Source organism: Halichoerus grypus, chromosome 3 (genome assembly GCF_964656455.1).
Source record: "Halichoerus grypus chromosome 3, mHalGry1.hap1.1, whole genome shotgun sequence".
Lineage (NCBI taxonomy): Eukaryota > Metazoa > Chordata > Mammalia > Carnivora > Phocidae > Halichoerus > Halichoerus grypus.
In genome coordinates this window covers 67,945,651-67,966,022 of record NC_135714.1, presented here as the reverse complement: position 1 = coordinate 67,966,022, position 20,372 = coordinate 67,945,651, and the positions used below count along the sequence as shown (strand labels likewise).

The 20,372-nt window shown below is 41.5% G+C and overlaps 1 long non-coding RNA gene across 1 annotated transcript; it reads left to right on the top strand.

The window, feature by feature from the left end:
• Positions 1 to 13: 13 nt before the first annotated feature.
• On the top strand, positions 14 to 19,907 carry LOC144381358 (uncharacterized). The gene is made up of 4 exons (XR_013446402.1): positions 14 to 438; positions 1,487 to 1,571; positions 18,493 to 18,618; positions 19,141 to 19,907. It is a non-coding gene; the product is annotated as an uncharacterized LOC144381358 (long non-coding RNA).
• Positions 19,908 to 20,372: the final 465 nt, after the last annotated feature.

Below are 20,372 nucleotides of genomic sequence, written 5' to 3'. Positions count from 1 at the left end.
TAAGCAACAGTAAATCGTCTGTCTCCCACCCCTACCATATTCACATCAGGAATATTTTGGTATCCTGCCCTTTTTCTGGAAGCACGGCACCTATTGTCATAAGCTAGTCTTTCCATTTCAGTCTTCAGGCTGAGAGTTAAGAACTCACAAATCCATTCTTATTGTTACTAGCTTACTTAGTTTTAAAACTGCCTTCTGAGTATAGAAAACACTTTTTTAAATTTATTTAAGCTGCTTTAGCAACTAATTTTCCTCTTTCTAAAGATACAAACAAAATCCCAGTTCCATGTAAGCTTGAACGGCAGAGTCCCAAATTTGAGGATATTGTGCTCATTACAAATCCCACTTCAGTACAACTCCTTTCCCTTCAGAGGCAAAGATAGAGGAATACCAAGAACTCCCAAGAACGAACAGCCATTTCTTCAACAACAGCCAATGGTAAGAGAGAAAACAGGGTAGTTCCCATTTCTTTAGTGCAGTACTACTCCAGGTTCTAATGACCTCAAGAAGCATTGTAGTCAAGGATGGGCATTGCTGAAATTCAGGATTTATTTATTTATTTTTTAAGATTTTATTTATTTGACAGAGAGATACAGCAAGAGAGGGAACAAGCAGGGGGAGAGGGAGAAGCAGGCTTCCTGCTGAGCAGGGAGCCCGATGCGGGGCTCGATCCCAGGACCCCGGGATCATGACCTGAGCCGAAGGCAGATGATTAACAATAGAGCCACCCAAACGCCCCGAAATTCAGGATTTAGAGGAGAAACATGCAAATGATCACTAAGTCCCTTTTCTGCAATTTGCTTCTCCTCTCCAATAAAATGACACATGCACCCCTCATTTTAGCCCCTTTGGAGCATCGGAGAAGAGGCAGGCCAGCAGAAGTGGTCTAGCATTGACTTAGTCTCCTTACTGCTATTCTCATTTTCCTCACACATTGCAAAGCTCTTTTTTATTTACTGTTCCTTTTGACTTTTGCTAGAATGGCAGCAAGCTGAGCTCCCACACTGGGAGCCAGCATGGTGTTTTGGAGAGCCCTGAAATACGAGTTGAGGGCCCGAGTTGAGGGCCCGAGGCTGCAGCTGCTCCCCACTTGTGAACTTGAGAAGCCCCTGTTGAAATAGCTCCCAGTGTCAGGTTTTCATGTGTCCCTGGCTGCCGGGGGAGCAGGGAGGGGTTAAGATCGCACTTCTTCTTGGTTTTAGGACCTTTTGGTCCTTAAAAACTGTCAAGGACCCCCACACTTCTGTTTATGTGGTTTGCATCTATCAATAGTCATTGTATTAGAAATCAAAACAAATTTTAAAAATATATGCTAATTCATTTTAAAATAATAATGATAAAACCATTATATATTAACATCAATTATATATTTCTATGGGGAAAAACCTTCCAAGCCAAAAAAAAAAAAAAAAAAAAGAATTAGTGAAGAGTGGAATTGTTCTACAATTTTGCAAATCTCTTTAATGTCTGGCTTAATTGAACACAGGTGGATTCTCCCATCTGCTTCTACATTCCATCTTGGGATACTTCATTTTGGTCGAAGCATATGAGGAAAATCCAGCCTCACACAGGTATGTGGTTGGAAAGGGGGGGGATATATTAATAGCCTATCCAGATTATTGTTTTTTTAAAGATAATAGTATGTTTCTTAAAGTTTGATTACTGTATAGCATCTGGAACCACATCAGTGAACTTTTGGTCTGTCTTGCATGGTGAATCCAGCATTTACCCGTGCATAATTTACAGCGTGCACTGGTCATTTAGACAATATTGGGTCACCGACGTAGTAGTCAACTACATCACTGCTCCAACTGACGTGTGTAGAGATCGTCCACGTGTTGACATATTTCACTACAAAATAAATATTTTAATAATAACTTCGAAGTATCACCAGCAGCCTCGGGAAATTCTAAGCCAAAGAGTGATGGAGACGTGTTTTCTTGTAGAATTTTGGCTTAAAACCTAAAATTTTATCATTGGCAATAAATAGTTCGCTGTTTTTGATGCAACAGGCTAACTTCGTTAAGTTCAAGAAAATCTCTGCCCAAGAACCACAATCTGTCAGTTCTTTTAAGTAAACCTGGTGTGCGGTGAGGCAAGCAGCTAGTTCAGCTCACAACTCAATTACCACGGTGCTTTTCTTCCAGACCAACATTGTGCTCCGGGATGCGGGTGCCTTATGGGTACTTCTCAGTTTGTGTCACACAACTTAAATTTCAAGATCTAATAAAAGTAGCAATTTTTACTGCTTCTCTAAAGACACGCTTAAGTGAAACAGCACTTTTTTTTTTTTTTTTAGCAAGTGCTTGAGATAAAGAGTATCGTGATCCTAACCAGCAGTTTGGTGCCCCTGGCTTGATGTGTGTGTAGATTCCAGCAGTTTTACCCACCATTGCTTCTGCACCTTAGTTCAGTACAAATATCAGTGCAAGTAATGTTTGTAGTATATTATGAAAATAGTCTAATATTGCACATTCCACAAAAGGCACTCAGAACTCCCAGGGCTCTGTGAACCAGACTTTCAGAAGCATTGGTCCAAGGAATCCAAATTGTCAAGAAGCATGTTGCATGCAATCTCATTTGGGAAGTGTTCCTCATCATAGGCCTGGGGCTTCCAACTGGGCTCCCACTGAAACCTGCCAAGTGCAAGACCAGGCCCCGCTGTTGGCGGCCACACCCGGCCATTGGAATACCACCACCTCCTCAGCTCAAAGCAACACAAAGACCGAGAGTGCATCTCTGAAGCATTGGAGTTTCTAATGTCTTTTTTTTTTTTTTTATTATGTTAATCACCATACATTACATCATTAGTTTTTGATGTAGTGTTCCATGATTCATTGTTTGCGTATAACACCCAGTGCTCCATTCAGCACGTGCCCTCTTTAATACCCATCACCAGGCTAACCCATCCCCCCACCACTCTCCCCTCTAGAACCCTCAGTTTGTTTCTCAGAGTCCATAGTCTCTCATGGTTCATCTCCCCCTCTGATTTCCCCCCCTTCATTTTTCCCTTCCTGCTATCTTTTTTTTTTTTAACATATAATGTATTATTTGTTTCAGAGGTACAGGTCTGCAATTCAACAGTCTCACACAATTCACAGCGCTCACCATAGCCCATACCCTCCCCAATGTCTGTCACCCAGCCAACCCATCCCTCCCACCGCCCACCACTCCAGCAACCTGCAGTTTGTTTCCTGAGATTAAGAATTCCTCATATCAGTGAGATCATATGATACATGTCTTTCTCTGGTTGACTTATTTCGCTCAGCATAATACCATCCAAAGGAATACCATCCAAAGGAATGAGATCTTGATACATGTCTTGATACAGTGAGATCATATGATACATGTCTTTCTCTGGTTGACTTATTTCACTCAGCATAATACCATCCAAAGGAATACCATCCAAAGGAATGAGATCTTGCCATTTGCAATGATCATTGTCATGGCAAATGGCAAGATCTCATTCCTTTTGATGGCTGCATAATATTCCTGTGTGTGTGTGTGTGTGTGTGTGTGTGTGTGTGTGTGTACACCACATCTTCTTTATTCATTCATCTGTTGATGGACATCTGGGCTCTTTCCATAGTTTGGCTATTGTGGACATTGCTGCTATAAACATCGGGGTGCACATACCCCTTCGGATCCCTACATGTGTATCTTTGGGGTAAATACCCAGTAGTTCAATTGCTGGGTCGTATGGTAGCTCTATTTCCAACTTTTTGAGGAACCTCCATACTGTTTTCCAGAGTGGCTGCACCAGCTTGTATTCCCACCAACAGTGTAGGAGGGTTCCACTTTCTCCACATCCTTGCCAACATCTGTCCTTTCCTGACTTGTTAATTTTAGCCATTCTGACTTGTGTGAGGTGGTATCTCATTGAGGTTTTGATTTGGATTTCCCTGATGCTGAGTGATGTTGAGCACTTTTTCACGTGTCTGTTGGCCATTTGGATGTCTTCTTTGCCCATTTCTTGATTGGATCATTTGTTCTTTGGGTGTTGAGTTTGATAAGTTCTTTATAGATTTTGGATACTAGCCCTTTATCTGATATGTCATTTGCAAATATCTTCTCCCATTCTGTCGGTTGTCTTTTGGTTTTGTTGCCTGTTTCTTTTGCTGTGCAAAAGCTTTTTATCCTGATGAAGTCCCAATAGTTCATTTTTGCCCTTGCTTCCCTTGCCTTTGGCAATGTTTCTAGGAAGAAGTTGCTGCAGCTGAGGTCGAAGAGGTTGCTGCCTGTGTTCTCCTCTAGGATTTTGATGGACTCCTGTCTCACATTTAGGTCTTTCAACCATTTTGAGTCTATTATTGTGTGTGGTGTAAGGAAATGGTCCAGTTTCATTCTTCTGCATGTGGCTGTCCAATTTTTCCAACACCATTTGTTGAAGAGACTGTCTTTTTTCCATTGGACATTCTTTCCTGCTTTGTTGAAGATTAGTTGACCATAGAGTTGAGGGTCCATTTCTGGGCTCTGTATTCTGTTCCATTGATCTATGTGTCTGTTTTTGTGCCAGTCCCATACTGTCTTGATGATGACAGCTTTGTAATAGAGCTGGAAGTCCGGAATTTTGATGCCACCAGCTTTACTTTTGTTGTTCAACATTCCTCTGGCTATTCGGGGTCTTTTCTGGTTCCATACAAATTTTAGGATTATTTGTTCCATTGCTTTGAAAAAAGTGGGTGGTATTTTGATGGGGATTGCATTGAATGTGTAGCTTGCTCGAGGTAGCATTGACATCTTCACAATATTTGTTCTTCCAATCCATGAGCATGGAACGTTTTTCCATTTCTTTGTGTCTTCCTCAATTTCTTTCATGAGTATTCTATAGTTTTGTGAGTACAGATTCTTTGCCTCTTTGGTTAGATTTATTCCTAGGTATCTTATGGTTTTGGGTGCAATTGTAAATGGAATTGACTCCTTAATTTCTCTTTCTTCTGTCTTGTTGTTGGTGTATAGAAATGCCACTGAATTCTGTGCATTGATTTTATATCCTGCCACTTTACTGAATTCCTGTATGAGTTCTAGAAGTTTTGGGGTGGAGTCTTTGGGGGTTTCCACATAAAGTATCATATCATCTGCAAAGAGTGAGAGTTTGACTTCTTCTTTGCCGATTCGGATGCCTTTGATTTCTTTTTGTTGTCTGATTGCTGTGGCTAGGACTTCTAATACTATGTTGAATAGCAGTGGTGATAGTGGACATCCCTGCCGTGTTCCTGACCTTAGGGGGAAAGCTCTCAGTTTTTCCCTATTGAGAATGATATTCGCTGTGGGTTTTTCATAGATGGCTTTTATGATATTGAGTTACGTACCCTCTATCCCTATACTCTGAAGAGTTTTGATCAAGAAAGGATGCTGTACTTTGTCAAATGCTTTTTCTGCATCTATTGAGAGGATCATATGGTTCTTGTTGTTTCTTTTATTAATGTATTGTATCACATTGATTGATTTGCGGATGTTGAACCAACCTTGAAGCCCAGGGATAAATCCCACTTGGTCGTGGTAAAGAATCCTTTTAATGTACTGGTGGATCCTATTGGCTAGTATTTTGGTGAGAATTTTTGCATCCATGTTCATCAAGGATATTGGTCTGTAATTCTTTTTGATGGGGTCTTTGTCTGGTTTTGGGATCAAGGTAATGGTGGCCTCATAAAACGAGTTTGGATGTTTTCCTTCCATTTCTATTTTTTGGAACAGTTTCAGAAGAATAGGTATTAATTCTTCTTTAAATGTTTGGTAGAATTCCCCTGGGAAGCCATCGGGCCCTGGGCTTTTGTTTGTTGGGAGATTTTGATTACTGCTTCCATTTCCTCTGTGGTTATAGGTCTGTTCAGGTTTTCTGTTTCTTCCTGGTTCAGTTTTGGTAGTTTATACATCTCTAGGAATGCATCCATTTCTTCCAGATTATCTAATTTGCTGGTATAGTTGCTCATAATATATTCTTATAAGTGTATTTCTTTGGTGTTGGTTGTGATCTCTCCTCTTTCAGTCATGATTTTATTTATTTAGGTCATTTCTCTTTTCTTTTTGATAAGTCTGGCCAGGGGTTTATCAATCTTATTAATTCTTTCAAAGAACCAGCTCCTAGTTTCATTGATCTGTTCTACTATTCTTTTGTTTCTATTTCATTGATTTCTGCTCTGACCTTTATTATTTCTCTTCTCCTGCTGGGTTTAGGCTTTATTTGCTGTTCTTTCTCCAGCTCCTTTAGTAGTGTAGGGTTAGGTTGTGTATTTGAGACCTTTCTTGTTTCTTGAGAAAGGCTTGTATTGCTATATACTTTCCTCTTAGGACTGCCTTTGCTGCATCCCAAAGATTTTGAACAGTTGTGTTTTCATTTTCATTTGTTTCCATGAATTTTTTTAATTCTTCTTTAATTTCCTGGTTGACCCATTCATTCTTTAGTAGGATGCTCTTTAGCCTCCATGTATTTGAGTTCTTTCCAACTAGAACTTAATCACAAGAGGAAAGTTGGAAAGAACTCTAATTAGTCTTTTTGTTACTTAGTTCTTTGGTCAAGACTTTCACATTTTGATCAAGTAAAAAAAACTTAAGTAATGTTTTCAGGGGCTCCTGGGTTGCTCAGTTGGTTAAGTGTCTGCCTTCAGCTCAGGTCATGATCCCGGGGTCCTGGGATGGAGTCCCAAGTCAGGCTCCGTGCTCAGCGGGGAGCCTGCTTCTCCCTCTCCCTCTGCTGTTCCCCCTGCTTGTGCTTGCACTCTCTCTCTCTCTGTCAAAAAAAAAAAAAAAGTAATATTTTCCTGCTAGGTACAGTTCTACCAAGTGTAATACACTGGTGAGGAGCATGGTGGCAGAGAGTCAGTCTGGGGGTTCAGTTCCCACCCTACTACTTACTGTGAAATTGGGCTCTCTTTCTGCATTTGAGTTTCCTCACCTCACCTGTAAATTTTGTATTATGATACCTGCCCCCAGAGAATTGTTTGTTATAAGAATTAAATCAGGTGACGTAGATATGGGACATGTGCCTGAGACATGTATGTTCTCAATATATTGTGTCAGTGTGGAAATAGGAACATAAAAGGAATGCGCTAAAACATTTCTAAAAGCCTAAATAAAGCCACTGGCAGGTGGTTAACCTTCAGTTAGATGCACAGCACCCAGAATGTTAGGTGTGGGAAGAGGCCTAAGAAATCACCTGCCCAGACCCTCATTTAATGCAAAAGGAAAGGGATTCAGAGAGGGGTGTGCTGGGGCTGGGTTTCCTTCTCTGCTCCACCCCTCAGCTTTGACGTCCAGGCCCACGCTCTTTACTAACAGTTCCCAGTTTGCATTTTCCTTTTTCGTTTGTTTGTTTATGGTGACTGCAGTGAAAATGTCCTTAGGATTTTTTTTCAGTATCATCTGTGCATAATCATGCCTTACTTTATTGAGAAAATAAAACACTAGAACTTCAGCCTTGGCCTTCAGCTGTCACATTTTCTGCTCTACTAAGGAAAGGGGCAAGCTGGCAGTTATTTAAAGACAAATGACTTATTTATTAACTTGCCCTCAAGCACTACTTCAAATTTCAAACCAAAGCTATACCCTAAGTGCTATTTCTTTTTTTTTAAAAAGATTTTATTTATTTGAGAGAGAGAATGAGCAGGGGGTGGGGGAAGAAGGAGCAGAGCGAGAGGGAGAAACAGACTCCCCGCTGAGCAGGGAGCCCGATGCAGGACTCGATCCCGGGACCCTAAGATCATGACCTGAGCCAAAGGCAGACGCTTAACAGACTGAGCCACCCAGGCGCCCCCCAAGTGCTATTGCTATTCACAAAAGGGAGCCACTCTTTTGCAACCTCATTAGAAACAAACCCTAGAGCAAAAGTCAACCTAAGGAGTCTTTGTAAAGTTAAGGATCATCACAGCCGGGCTCTGCAGGCTGATTCTGCTAAAAGGAAGAAACAGATCTATCAAAGCAATGCTTTCAAGTATGTGTCTGGCTCAAATTTGGGTCCACCCACGTGGATGTGTTTTGCCTTCTCCAAAGGTAGTTTTTGTTCCTGCTGGTACCTCTGCCACTGGGCCTTCAAGATGATAGAAAAATGACATGACTGCCCTCTTCAAGAACTTTCTAGCCATGAACAAAAGGCTTGCCCTCATGTGGGTATCTGTAACTCAATTTTCAGCAAGTCTGTTCTACTTCTCACTGTTTCTAAGGCAGTAAGAATGACACCCTCTTGGCATTTGTTTTCTTAGCTCCGCAGTCTTCGGACGTATCACTCTGTTATTTTGTCATCTCATCTTTGATATGAATTGAATTCATGTTCTAAGTTATATATAATACAAAGCCTTACCAGAACATTGTCTGGATTGGTTTCCCTCCGGGCTGGGTTTTGGCCTTCGGCAAGTATTCTCCCGCTTGCCCGCCCGCCGGGGTCTAGGGAGGCCTTACACCACGATCTTCCTGCGGCCCCTCTGGAATGTGGGCACTCCCGCCCAGGCTTAAACTTGCTGAGAGGCAGCGTGCGTGAATTCTCCCTAACACCACTCCCACCGCTAGCTTGAGGCCTGGCTGCTGCCGCCTTCGCCTGCCTCTGTGATTCCCAACCGAGGAGCAGCAGGGGGCCGGCGCATCCCCCCTGCTCGAAGCCGGGCAGGAGCCCCCTCACGCGCTGGGCCCTGCCTGCGTGCCCTCCCCCCCACGCCCCCCACCCCAGCTGCCCGTGAGGATCCTAACCCCGCTGTACCCCTCTTCCTCCCTCACCCGCTTCAAGTCTTCAAGCGTCACCTTCCAAGGGTGTCTTTTCTGACCAACCTGCGGTATCTCAGTTGGCCGGCCCCTAACTTTTCCATTATCGCCCTTCTCTCTTTGCTCTTCCTTGGAGCATCTCCCGCAGTCTGCCCTACGGCGTCCCCCCGGGGGAGCGCGGGCTACACGGAGGCGGAGACTGGCGTCTGTTCTGGCCACAGCTGTGGCTGGCAGGGAGAGTAGCTGCTCGGTGAATTTGCTGAGTGAAAGAATTAGAGGCAGCCTACCGACCGACATTTAGCAATCTTTTTTTTTTTTTTTTTTAAGGATTGTATTTATTTGACAGAGAGAGCGAGGGAGGGAACACAAGCAGGGGGAGCTGGAGAGGGAGAAGTAGGCTCCCTGCTGAGCAGGGAGCCAGATGCGGGGCTCGATCCCAGGACCCTGGGATCATGACCCCAGCGGAAGGCAGACGCTTAACGACTGAGCCACCCAGGCGCCCCAGAAATCTATAACTAATTTTTAGCTTTTGTTTGTATTACTGTAGGAAGACTATTTAACCTAACATCTACCCTCTTGACAAATGCTGAAGCGTACAATCCCATCTTGTTAGCGTCAGACTGGTGCTGCACAGCAGACCCCTAGACTTGACCGTCCTGCACAACTGAAGCTTTATGCCTGTTGAACAGCATCTCTCCGTTCCCCCTCACCCCGCCCCTGGCAAGCACCATGCTGCTCTCCACTTCTAGGCATCCGAATTCTGGAGAGACCTCACCTAAGGGGAATCCTACAGTCTCTGCCCTTCTGTGACTGGCTTATTGCACCTAGCATAATGTTGTGGATCTTCCACTTTAGTGTAATCTGCTTTGGGGGAAGGCTTAAATCCTCTTTCATGTGTTGAATTTGAGCTTTCATAGACCACATGCCGGGTATTTGTGTTTCAAACTCTCACGAGGGTTTGATCTTAAACATTCAAATTTCCTCAGCTCTTGAGGGCACCTTTGAGCAAGGCACCCTCTCCCTGTGGGGAGAGCCGGCTGCCTGCCAGCCCAGGGTAGAAGCCTTAGGGTCTTTGCAGCAACACCAGAGAAGAAAGCCGGCCCTCCTTCTAGTCCCACCTACTGGGGAGGTTTAAATATTCCAGTGCAGGCCCCGCCCCTCTCCTGCCTATCAGACAATTCACAGAAGTGGGACCCGTTCTGGGGGTCCCATCATGGAACCATCTGGCAGCCCTTCCCTGATCCTCCCAAGGCCCAGAATAGCCTCCCCTTCAGATCCTATCATTACAGATTTCTAAATCAGATTTTTAAACCATTTTATTGAGCTATAACTAGCATACTATAAAATTCATCAATTTACAGTGTACGACTCAGTAGGTTTTAATATGTTTACAGAGTTGTGCAACTATCACCACAATATGATTTTAGAGCATATTACCCCAAAAGAAACCTCATACCATGAGCAGTCACTTCCCATCCTCCCTGTCCCCAACCCCTAGCAACCACGAATTACTTCCTGTCTACAGATTTGCCTATTCTGACATTTTGTATAATGGAGGCAAGCAATATGTGGTCTTTAGTAACTGTCTTATTTCCATTAACATGTGTTTGAGATTCATCCATATCGTAGCATGGATCAGAACTTTGTTCCTTCTTATTGCTGAGTCTTAGCCCACTGCATGGATATATTACACTTTACTCATTTACCACTTGATGTTGCTTCCACTTTTTCACTATTTGTGAATAACACTGCTGTAAACATTTATGTACAGGTTTTTGTGTGAACGGGCACTTGACTTCTCTTGGGTAGAATTGCAGGATCATATGATAACTCTACATTCAACATTTTGAGGAACTGCCAAACTGTTTTCCAAAACCACTGTTCCATTTTACATTCCCTCCAGCAGTGTATCCAGTCGGTTTTTACTCTCAGGGAACAGCACCAACCAACCGGCACTCCTCCTCCTTGTCACGTACAGGCCCTCATTAGAATGTCTCTTTCCAAGACAAGCCACTTTCCAATATACCTTCAAGTAGGTATCTGGTAAGAAAGTAGGTGACAGCCTGCACCAGCAGCCTCTGAATGCACCAGAGTCTCTGTTCCTCTTTGGGTTTTTCCTGCCACTTCTCCTCATCCTTCCCTCCCTAGATCCAGCCAGGTGAGGGGCCCTTCCTGTAGAGACCACATTCACAGCACCTTCGACAATGTCTCCCCAAGTAACCTGGAAATTCTTTTGAGGACAGGAGGGTGTATCTGAAAGCTGTCATTTAGAATTTATAAGAAGTTCTTTAGGCACTGGTTTTATTTATTTATTTATTTATTTAATTATTATTTTTTTAATATTAGTGTGTACACTTGGTCACTATTTCTCAGCTGAGGATGCCATATTTGAATCAAGACCTCTCTTCTCTTCTTGCTTTAAAATAGAATTGCCAATGTCAGATTTCTAGCTACGGCTGAGGGAGAAACTGGTATAGCTTCTCCCCAAAAAGGGTCTATAAAGCTGAACAAAACTGATTATTTCACTGCTCTGGAAATCGAAGAAAGATCTACAACAATCTGAGAGGCATCTATGCTTTAACAAGTGCTGCACAGTGCGTCTTTGCAGTTCTTCCCCCGGGCTACTCCCGTTCCCCTGCCAGCTTAGTTGACATGGAGGTTTGGTCAGAGCATGACAGAACTATGAGGACCCCAGCAGTCCAAGAGGACTCACTAGATTTGAAACAGTGGATGAAACCTGAACCCAGTAAAGCTGTCAGTGGAAATGGCCATCTCAGCAGAGTGAGTGGGCCCCATAAGCCTGGAACTGTGTGGTTGAGTCAAGCATATTCTTGGATGAGGCTACGCCCATGCACAGTGGAGACCTGGAGAAGGTCTCGGTGATCTACATACTCCTGGCTGACCTTGACACTGCCCACAGTATCCTCAACAGGCAAAAGTGATCAACAGAATATATTCAAAATTAAAAGGCATCAAACTTCAAAAGACACCATTAAGAAAATAAAAATCAAGCCACGCACCTAACAACTGAGTGTCAAACTATGTGAGGCAAAAACTGGTAGTGCATTCATCTGTTTCTCCTCAAAATTCTATGAGAGTTGAAGACTTCATGACACTATCAGAAATGAACAGATCTAGCAAGCAGAAAATCAGCTAGGATATAGTTGAACTCAACCCCATCAATCACCTGGATATAACTGACATCTATAGACTATTTCACCCAACCACAGCAGAATACACATGCTTCTCAAGCTTGCATGGAACATTCACCAAGACAGACCACGTTTTGGGTCATAAAATACATCTTAATAATTTTAAAAGGCTAGAAATCATACAATGTCTGCTCTCAGGCCACTAAGGAATTAAACTAGAAATCATTAGCAGGAAAATCCCAAAATACATGGAGATCACACTAGCCAAAAAGAAATCTCAAGAGAAATTTAAAGATATTTTGAGCTAAATGAAAGTGAAAACACAACTTATCAAAATTTGTGAGATGCAGTGAAAGCAGTTCTTAGACAGAAATGTATACCATTGAATGCATATATTGGGAAAAATATCAAATATCAATTACCATTTCCAGCTTAAGAAAATAGAAAAAGAAGAGCAAATTAAATCCAAAATAAGCAAAAGGAGAAAAGAAAAGAAAATGTACAGCAGAAGTCAGTGTAATTGAAAAACAAAATCAATACAAAAATCAGTGAAACCAAAAGCTGGTTCTTTGGAAAGATCAATAAAATCAGTAAGCCTCAGCCAGGCTATTTACAAAAAGAGAGAAAGAAGGAGGGAGGATACAGATTACTAATATTGGAAAAGAAAGAGAAGACATCACTACAAATCCTATGGAAATTAAAATAATAATAAAGGAACACTATTAACAACTCCATGTCCACAAATTTGATAACCTAGATGAAATGGACCAATTCCATGAAAGACACAATTTGCAAAAGCAAATTGCCAAATTGTCTGAATAGGCCTATATCTATTAAAGAAATTGAGTTAATAATTAATATCCTTCCAAAACAGAAAGCACCAGGCTTAGATGGGTTCACTGGTGAATTCCAACAAACATTTAAGAAACAAATTCTATCTGTTCTCTACAATCTTTTTTGGAGATTAGATGCAGATACTTTCTAACTCATTCTAGGAGGCCAGGATTACCCTAATACCAAAACCAGACAAAAACATTACAAGAAAACTATAGGCCATTATCTGTCATGAATATTAGATGCAGAAATTCTAAAAAAAAAAAATTTAGCAAATCAAATCCAACAATGTATAAAAAGAATTATACACCATAACCAAGTGGGACTTATCCCAAGTATGCAACATGAGACTGGCTAATTATTTGAAAATTAATGTAAGCCATCACATCAGTAGGCTAAAAATGAAATTCATAAATATCAATAGATGCAAAAATAGAACTTTACAAAATCCAATGCACATTCGTGGTATAACTCCCAATAAACTAGGAATAGAGGGGAACATCCTCAATTTGATAAAGACTATCTATAAATACCCTACAATTAACATCATACCCAATGGTGAGAAACTCAGAGCTTTACCACTAAGATCAGTTACAAGGCAAGGATGTCCCCTCTCACCACTCCTTTTCAAATCATACTGGAAATTCCAGCTTATGCAACAAGAAAAAGAAATAAAAATATACAGTCTGAAAAGGCATAAAACTGTCTTTGTTGGCAGATGACATGATCATATGTAGAAAGTCAAAAGAAATTGAAGAAAAAAACCTGAAACTAATAAGCAAGTATAAAAAGGTTGCAGGATATAAGGATAATATACACAAGCCAATAATTGTCCTATATACCATCAATGAACAAGTAGAACTTGAAATTAAAACTGCAATGCTATATTTACATGAGCATCCTCCAAAATGAAATACTTAGGTATAACTCTAACAAAGTATGTACAAGATCTCTATGAGGAAAACTACAAAATTCTGATGAACAAAATCAAAGAACTAAATAAGTGGAGAGATATTCCATGTTCATGGATAGGAAGACTCAATATTGTCAAAATATCAGTTCTTCCCAAATTGATCTATAGACTCAATGCAATCCCAGTTAAAATCCCAGAAAATTGTTTTGTGGATATCAATAAACTGATTCTAAAATTTATATAAAGAGGCAAAAGAACCAGAACAGTTAACAATATTATAGGAGAACAAAGTTGGAAGACTGACACTACCCAACTTGAAGACTTACATATCGTAAGTTATAAGTCATAAGCTTACATATAGTAAGCTGTAAGTAAGACTTATAGCTACAATAATCAAGACAGTGTGGTAGTGGCAAAAAAATAAACCCACAGATCAATGGAACGGGACACAGAGCTCAGAAGTAGAAACACATTTATAGTCACAACTGATTTTGACAAAGGAGCAAAGGCCATACAATGGAGCAAAGATAACAAAGGGTGGTGGAATAACTGGACATCCACATGCAAAAAAAAAAAGAATGTAGAGACAAATGTTACACCTTTTACAAAAATTACCTCAAAATGGCTCATAAACCTAAATGCAAAGTGCAAAACTATAAGACTAGAGTATAACATAGAAAACCTAGATAACCTTGGGTATGGCAATGATTACATCTAAGTTGTTGTTACATCATAGTTACTACATCAAAAGGCACAATTCATGAAAGAAGGAACTGATAAGCTGGACTTAACTAAAATTAAAATTTCTGGGGGGGGAGGTGCCTGGGTGGCACAGTCAGTTGAGTGACTGACTCTTGGTTTCAGCTCAGGTCTCAGGTCGTGATCTCAGGATCGTGAGATCAAGCCCCAAGTCAGGCTCACCAGGGAGCCTGCTGAAGTTTCTCTCTCCCTCTGCCCCTCTCCCCTTCCCGTCCCCTGCACACACACCTCTAAATAAGTAAATAAATCTTTAAAAAATAAAATAAAATTTCTGTCCTGCAAAAGATAATGTCAAGAGAATGAGAAGACATGCCACAGACTGGTAGAAAATATTTGCAAAAGACATGTGATAAAGCACTGTCATCCAAAATATACAAGAACTCTTAACAGTAAGAAAACAACCCGGGTGCCTGGGTGGCTCAGTCAGTCAAGCGACTGCGTTCGGCTCAGGTCATGATCTTGCGGTCCTGGGATCAAGCCCCACAGGGGGCTCCCTGCTCAGCGGGGAGTCGGCTTCTCCCTCTCCCTCTGCTCATGTTCTCTTTCTCTCTCTCTCTCTCAAATAAATAAAAATCTTAAAAAAAACAAAACAAAAAACAAGAAAACAAGCCCATTAAAAAATGGGCCAAAAACCTTCCCAGGCGTCACACCAGGGAAGAGAGACGGATGACAGCCTGTGAGGAGATGCTCCGGCGGCCGCTCGTGTGCTCGCTGGGTGCGGACCCAGTACCTCTCTGTGAGGCGGCAGCTGGGGAGACTCTGGTACTCACCATGGCCAACAAAGAGCCCAGGGATTTTTCATATTCCAGATTGATTTCAGCGGCTGAAAACAGCAGTATGCTCATTTCTCATACAGAATCAGAAACCTGCTGACGTCTGAAGCAAGTTGGGTTGCTGCTACTTGGAAAGGGTTTGTCAATGAGGCAACTCAGATTCCGATTCCCTGAGCCAGTCAATGAAACAGACACACTGCACAGTCGGAGAAGGAGGATGAAGATACGGTTGATGTGTTCCAGCAGCAGACAGGAGGTGTCCACTGAGAAGGGAACCTGCTACTTTTTTCCTGCAGAACTCTGCTCCTCCAGACCAAGATGACATTCTCAGGTAGAAAACTGCAATTTGGCCCCACCACATCCTGGCCACTACAACAGAGTTTTCTCTATTCTTTCATTTTTTCCTTCCCCATTCCTTTATTATAAAGTAACTGTATGTGCACAAGCATATTGCATTTTTGTAACAAAATGGCCAATGGTATGTTTTGATCAACGTCAAATGGAGATGGGATGGGGAAAATACTGGGTCTGTGAAAATACCCCTTCTCTCCATTCGAGGCATGCTCATTCAGCTCTTGTCTTTATATTCCAGTAAGTTACTTTGCTCTCACTCTTTAACAAAAAAAGAACAACATAAAAATCCTTACATACCTTGTTCAATTGGAGAATTTTAATGTTTTTCATTGATCCCTATAAAACCAGGGACAATGTTATAACTTGTCTGTAGCTGTTGCATGTAGGGCAATCTGTCTTTAAATAGGGATAAATTACTCTAAATGAATCCTAGATCATTTCCCCTTCAAGTCTTGTTGTCTTGTTGTTTAAATAAACTTCTTGTCTTAAAAAAAAAAAGGATGCTCCACAACACACATCATTAGGGAAATGTAAGTTAAAACACTATACATACCTACTAGAATGCCTAAACTCCAGAACATCAACAAAACCAAATGCTGGCGTGGATGTTGAACAATAGGAATTCTCATTCACTGCTGGTTAAGAATGCAAAATGGTATAGTCATGTTGCAAGACAGCCTAGCAGTTTCTTACAAAGTTGAACATACTTCTACCATATGATCCAGAAACTACAATTCCTGATATTTATCCAAGGGAGATGAAAAATGATGTCCACCCCAAACCTGATATTTCTAGCACACTGATGTTTACAGCAGCTTTATTCATAATTGCCAAAACTTGGAAGCAAGCAAGATATCCTCAGTTGGTGAATGGTTAAACTGTGGTACATCCAGACAATGTAGTATCATTTGGCACTAAGAAGAAATGAACTATCAAGCCATGAAAAGCCATGGAGGAAGCTTAAATGCATACTACTGAGTGAAAGAAGCCCAGCTGAAAAAGCTACATCCTGTGGGATTCCAACTGTATTCCAGCTGTAGGACATTCTGGGAAAGGCAAAACTATGATTCCCGAAAAGGCTGGGGGTTATGGGTATGGGGAGGAATGAACAGGGGAAGCAAAGAAGTTTTTAGGGCAGTGAAAATACTCTTTATAATACCACAGTGATGGGTACATAGCATCATACTTTTTTCCAAATCCAAATAATGTACAACACCAAAAATGAACCCTAATGTAAACTATGTACTTGGGTGATTATGATGGGTCAGTGCAAGTTTATCAATTGTAACACATGCATGACTCTGGTTGGAGATGTAAATAATAGGGAGGCTATGAATGTGGTGACAGATGAGGGGAGGGGGGTGCAGAGCAAAGGATTTATGGGAAATGTCCATACCTTCCCTCAATTTTACTGTGAATTTTAAACTGCTTTTAAAAAAAGTCTTAAGAATAAAAAAAAGAAAGAAAAAGAAAAAAGAAAGAAAGAAAAAGAAAGAAAGAAAAGAAAGAAAGGAAAGAAAGAAAGAAGAAAGAAAGAAAGAAAGAAAGAAGAAAGAAAGAAGAAAGAAAGAAAGAAGAAAGAGAAGAAAGAAAGAAAGAAAGAAAAGAAAGAAAGAAAGAAAAAGAAAAAGAAAGAAAGAAAGAAAGAAGAAAGAAAGAAGAAAGAGAAAGAAAGAAAGAAAGAAAGAAAGAAAGAAAGAAAGAAAGAAAGAAAGAAGAAAGAAAAGAAAGAAACCAAAAAGACAAAAAAACACAGCCTGGGAGAAAATAATTATAAGTCGTGTATCTCATAAGGGTTTTGCATCCAGGATATATAGCGATCTCTTACAACTCAATACGAAGAAAAACTATCCCATGTAAAAATGGGCAAAGATATGAATGGACAATTCATCAAGGAGGATATACAAATGCCAAATAAGCACATGAAAAGATGCTTAGCACCGTTAGCCATAGGGAAATGCAACTAAAACTACCTTGAGGTACCTCTATATCCCAGCTAAAATGGCTATCATTAAAAAGACGGACATGCCAGGGCAACTGGGTGGTTCAGTTGGTTAAGCTTCTGATCTTGATTTCAGCTCAGGTCATGATCTCAGGGTCTGGAATCCAGACCCGTGCAGGGCCCCACATCATTGAGCCTCACATCAGGCTCTGCGAGGGGCGTGGAGCCTGCTTAAGATTCACTCTCTCCCTCTGCCCCTCCCCGACGTGTGCATGCTCACTCGCTCGCTCTCTTTCTCTCCCTCTCTTAAAAAAACCAAAACAGACATGCTGGGTTTCGGTGAGGATGTAGAGAAACGGGGACTTGTGTACACTGCAGGCAGGACTGTAAGGTTGCCCAGCCACTTGGGACAGTTTGGCCATCTCTCTAAAAGTTAAAACATAAATATCACATGACCCTGCAATTCCACCTTTAGAAGTCTGACAGAAATGGAGACACAAACACACAAAGCCATGTCCACAAATATTCACAACAACATTTTTCATAAGAACCCCAAATTGGAAATAACCCAAATGCCAATCAACCGGTAAGTAGGTCAGTACAATATGGTATTCCTAAAGAGGAATGAAGTACTGATACAGGCAAAAATATTATGCCAGATGCAAAACACTATATACTGTAGGATTCCTTTTATAGGAGATGTCCAGAAAAAGCACATTTCTAGAGACAGAAAGCAGAGCGGCAGTTGCTGAAGCCTGGGGGTTGGAGCGGGGATTAAGTGCAAATGGGCACCAGGGAACTTTGTGGAGTGATGGAAATAGTGTCAAGCTGGAGGTGGTGATGCTTGCACAGGGTTACGGTGTGTAAACTGGAATCTGTTATAAATAAAGCTGTTGAAAAGGAAAAAACAAATAGAACTGCTGATGATTCGATTGTTATCTGTCTTAGCTACACTAGCTGAAGCCTTTGGGTTCCTTTTCCTCACAAACTTTTGAGATTAAAACTGATCAAAACTATACTTAATAGATTACTCAAAAATACTCAAAAATGTTCTCAAACTTACCACTCTTTTAGGTCCTGTCTCAAGCCTGACATCACACATTCTTGAACAGAATACCACCTGGACCCAGTGAACTCAAGCTGGGCGCACACTGGAGAGGGGGTTCTGAGAGCTCAAGCCCAGGAACCATACGTTGTGCTGTAAGTTTGACTGCAGTTGGAGATTTCATTCTCTCACTGAGAGGACACCTTTGGGTGGACCATCCCTCAATGATTTTCTCTACCTGGGCCACAAGGCTTTTGCTCTACCCACCCATGTCCCTTTTACACATTAGAGAAGCAGGCTGTATTTTCTCAGCTCCTTTTAAGAAACTCACTTGCCATTATCAAATACCGTTCCATTCATCAACCCTTACTAAATGATTCTTGATGTTATCTAATGATTTGAGAATGTTCTCCCTGTTGGCACGGGAAAAGGAAGACAATGGGATTAAGGTAGGACAGGTTTCTGATTTGGGTTCATTTGTCTAGACCTGCTTTTTATTTGCAGCCACAACACAGATTCCCAAATAGAGCCCCTCCTTAAGGAGTGACAGATCCTCTGTGGAGGCCAGAATGCTGGTCTCCCATTTCCCCTTCTGCTTTATACATTTGTCACTGCCCCAATCGGCATCTACCTCATAAGGCATTCACCTCTGTCTCTGTCCCTATCTCTGTGACTAGGCGGAGAACTACAGTTCTTGTTCTTGGTGCCAGGACAAAGCCCAGTGCTGGATGTCTGGGAAACACCGTAGGTTTGCTGAAGCCAATGGACGGGCTGTCTACCATTCAAGGAACTCTTAACGTTAATATCACCTAAATCCTAAGTGGCCAAATGTGGTTACCTTTCGGTCAGCTCTACCAGGCTGTCACTTTGAACTGGATCTGGGCAACAGAAGAGGAGCAATAGGAAGAAAAGGAAACGAAGGATTACGAATCAGCTCCTCTATACTGGACACAAATCATGGTACATTCGTATGAGTTTTTTTTACCTAATCCTTAACCCTAAGAACTAGGAAGGATGACATCCATTTCAGGGTCATGCAAAATGAAGACCGGGGTGGGCAGGGAAGGGCTGTCCAAGGAAGACAAGTAGAAATGTGCACAATTGGGTCTTAGGACTCCAAACCCGTTCTTCCGTTCAGAAGCTCGAGGGCCTCAGGGGTGCTGGGCTGGAGCCACACAACGGGGACACAATGGCTGATCAAAACGAATGCCATTCAGCGGCCATATACCGTAAAGCTCCGGTGGGGACCGGATCAGAGATTCACAAAAGTAAATGTGTCATTATAAATTGTGGAAAATATAAAAATTCAGTACTCTTTCTATTGAGGACATCACCTTTCAACAAACACATGTGTCCCCTCATCACAGAAGTATGTACCCCGCCCTGAAGATGTCACTGTAGACTCTTAGCCTCTGGTGATGGAATATACACGAGATGCAATGTCTACACAGCTGTGGTCATTTTGTAAACACTGAGCGAATGATTCTTCTCCAATGAGAAAGCGGCACAGCAGAGTCAAAATGTGATTTGTTTCCATTTTATTTTCCTATCTCAGTTTCAGTAAAAGATTCAGAGAACTTACTGACACAAATCATAAGCTAGCTATCTCCCATCCATCTACAGTGTATGTATGTCCACTGTTTCTACTTTTTTCTTTCTCACTGAACAAGGTGATACTGTCTTCAAACCAAAAGTACCAAGGAGGAGATAATACAAATGGAACAAAGAGGGAGAGGGGGCAGAGGTGTGGTCTTTTTATTCACAGACAGTAAATGCATATGTACCACCATAAGGGGAAAAGCACTGAGGAAACATTTGCATCCCACAGGTTAAAAAGTCAAGCAATTAGTACAAGTAGAGTACCTCCAAAAATAGCAAATTTGGAACAATTAGCTATTACTGTGAAGGA